The following is a 3,855-nucleotide window of genomic DNA, read 5'->3' as shown; positions in this document are numbered from 1 at the left end:
CGTGGGAGCCTCGACTGGGCTCACGCACCTACATGAGAGACTGGGCACGGAGGTGGATGGAGCTGGGGGTCTCAAAGTTCATGGAGATTGGTTGAAGAGGAGGTGCAAATGGGTTCTTGAAGCTGGGCTCGAGGACGCTCGCGCCTATAATCACGTGGGTGCCTCGACTGGGCTCACGCACCTACGCGAGAGGCTGGGCACGAAGGCGGATGGAGCTAGGGTCTCGGAGTACATGGAGATGGGTTGAAGAGGAGGTGCAGATGGGTTCTTGCAGTTGGGCACTAGGTTCTTGCAACTGGGCATGAAGTCACAAATGGAGCTGCAACTGGGCATGAAGTCACAAATGGAGCTGGGGGTGGGAAGTGGGTATGGCGGTTGCTAAGGTTTTAAGTGACGAAAGAAGATGAGGGAAATAGAAGATGGGAGAGAGGAAAGGGGGGGTTATCGAGTTGTAACCCCCTGGATAGCCAAGACCGTTACACTATGTGTTTATAAAGGTGCAAGGCTCGCTAATCAAGTCGTTTAACTCAAAACGTGTTACTGAAACTATAGTTGGACTAGGGTTAAAAGATTTTGGTCTCAAAAGTTGCATTTCATATAAATAAACATTTTATTTTCACATGGGATCCCAAAAGTAATAAGTTAAATATTGTTTACAAAATATTCAAGATTTAGATATTGTGACCAGCCACTCTAAGGCAAACACAGACAGCTAAGCATTTCTCGTCCTGTTCCACTCCTCGGTTGTGGCGGCCGAACAGCTGACTATGTACATTCAGCCCCGCAGCTCTCCACCTCAAGGTTGGCCCAACTTGCCTTTGCCTTTACCTGCACCACGTAGCACCCGTGAGCCAAGGCCCAGCAAGAAAACACAATAACAAAGCATAATCACTCAATAGACAATCATATAAATCATACCACATAAGCATGTACTCAACAGTCTAAGCATTCATGTTAATCAAGTATTCAGCATACCAAGTATATCATTTCATATCAATAATCAATCCACATATGATAACTAGGATTAATGCCTTTAGGTCGCACCCTCTATTTATCCCACTGACTCCGGCCCGCTTAAACCGAGCTCAGTGAATATTAAGCTATCTTTGGCTACCAGTGGCCGAGCCGCGCCCTGTACGCAAGTATAATTTACGGCACCCTTGGGCCGTTTATCACATGTCACATGGCATAATACCATCTATGACATCATATAGATATAGGGAGCTCTTAGTCCCATCACAAACACATAATCGGGTGCAGTTTTATTACCTTTAGATTCACTAGCTTTGTTCAATTGATCCTCAAGCACGATCCCTCTTGAGCCCTATCGCACACTTAATCACAACCATAGATCAGAATCATCACCAAACCTCAAGTCCAAAACCTAGCCTCGGGATCAATCCCAAGCCCTCGGGAAGCCCTAATTCCACCAAACGGGGTGGTGGAATCAAACCCCGAACCCCCAGGCAAAAATCCTTGAAAATAACCCAAAAACCCATTTCTAGAAACAGGGTAATGTTGGAAAAACTCATTGCAGGATCTTTATTTATTTTCATGCAATTTACATATTATCAAACAAACATGCAAATTCCTAGAACATGCTCCTATGAAATTGATACAAATACAGAGTAAAGTAAAAACTTACATTACGCAGTGGAACTAGAACAACTCCATCCTTCAATCTCTCTAACCCTTGATTCCTTTCTGTAGTAGAGTATTATCAAGAGATTGAACAAGATCAGCAGCACAGTCTAGGTTGCTGATCTTCCTCACCAAGCCTTTGATCAACCTAGAACTAGTGTGGGCTGGTTCTCAACACATGAGAAGAGATCTTGAAGAGAAGAAGAAGAGAGAGTGGCCAAGAAAGGTTAGACTGTCTAGGTTTTTACTTACCAATCAACTGAAACTCACTTGCTTCTGAAAACCCTAGATATTATATTCCTTATATAGGCAACTTAATGGGATTTATTTAAATTTAAATTAATTAAAAATAATAAACAAAAATAAAAGCCTTGGGCTGCCATAAATGGACTTGGGCCCAATCTCTTTATTTTGAATTTAAATCCCAATTGGGCCTAAATTCAAAACCTTTTATTTATTTTATTTTTAATTAATTAATTAAATCCTTATTAAAATTAACTAATTATAATTTGAAACTTGATTTAATGTTATTTATTTATATTGATACCAATTTATCAATATCAATAAATTTACCCAAAGATTATCTTTTATTCTCTAAATCTCATAAATTGTGTTTGGTTTTGTGTGTTAATTGTGTTGTGTGTTAGGGTATTTAGAGTCTGTCGAATCAAGATAATAATGATTAGCCGATGAGAATACGTGAATGACTTGTAATATAATTCGAGAAAAATATGCTTGATTGTAAAAACAATTTGTGTGCTTGGTTTGACCACTTCTTTGGATTACTTTAATTCATTGCAAAATTGAATATTTGATCATGATTGGTAAATTATTGCATTTAATAAAATTTACACTTGCTGAATTTTGAATGTGGAAAGAATGTATGAATAATTCTAGAACTTGCTTGCTTACTATTTGAGGCGAAATCATAGACAATGCTTGTGTTAGGAAAATGATTTAGGTGATTTTTTTGGAACGTTTGAGCCTTTCAAGCCATCCTTGATTAATTTATCCTTAGTTACCCTTTTTCGAGCCTAAAAGTATAACTTTTTATTGTTAACCACTTATTTTGAGCCTAATTGAACACTTAATTATTTTTTTCATTCCCTTGATTTATACCATTAGCATATAAACATATAAATGGGGATTGAATTGTATTGGGTGTTATTGTTTGGTTTGGTTGTGACAATAGAAAAATAAAAGGAAAGATTGAGAGGAAAATTCGGAAAAAAAAGAAGAAAGAGATTGAAAATAAATTACACTTCTTATGTTTGTTCACATTGTGAAACATAAGTTTGGGGAAGTGTAGTTGAAGAAAAAAAAAGAAAGAAATGAGAAAAAAAAAAGATACAACTAGTGTGAATTCTTCTCAATCTTGGAAAATAAAGGGAAATTTGGGGTTGTTTGGATTACAAAGTGGGTATCAGGTGTGGTTTGTTTGGATTATATGCTTATGGTATATATAAGCCTAAATGACTATTTTATCTACCGTTACCTAAGCCTCTCAATACAAGATTTAAAAGACATTTTGATTCTTGAACATGCATTGATTTATATTAGTGGAGAATAATAAGTTAGCAAGTACATGGAAATTTGGGATTTGATGGATTGATGGTGAGAGTTCAGTATGTGTAAATTATTTTATATATGTGTTATTTACTGTTCATGATTGAGTAGACAAAAATGATCAATGGGTTAGGGTGAATTGAAGAAGTGGTTGGATTGAAAATCTGGATTACTTGTCAAAAAAAAAATTTCGAAAATTATATATGCTTGTCCTTCATTAATTTTGAGGCTTAAAAATTGTGGTTATCTTGATTTATTTGTTTAGTGTCTGTATTTATTTGTTTAGTTTATCTTGAGTCTTGTTTTCTTTTCTCGAGGGCGAGCAAATATTAAGTTTGGGGAAGTTTGATAAATGAGTTTTAGACTCATTTATCTATGTATTTTTCAGGTAAAGTATTAGGTGTTTGTTTTGTTTTGTTCTATTTTACGCTGGTTTTTGTATGTTTTCAGGTGTCGAAAGGCTTAGGTGACTTAGGTGTGGAAACATGGTGGAAAAATAGACAAAATGACAAAATTTGGTGGAAAACGGTGTTTTGGAGCACTTCCTGCGATTGCAGGAAGTGTGTCTTGCGGCCGCAACTCCTGAGAAGTTTTTGTTAGAATACTATAATCTGAATTTAGCCCTAATTAATTCAAGAGAATCAACAA

The sequence above is a fragment of the Humulus lupulus genome, chromosome 8 (assembly GCF_963169125.1).
Source record: "Humulus lupulus chromosome 8, drHumLupu1.1, whole genome shotgun sequence".
NCBI classification, from domain to species: domain Eukaryota; kingdom Viridiplantae; phylum Streptophyta; class Magnoliopsida; order Rosales; family Cannabaceae; genus Humulus; species Humulus lupulus.
Note: the sequence above shows the minus strand (reverse complement) of the source record.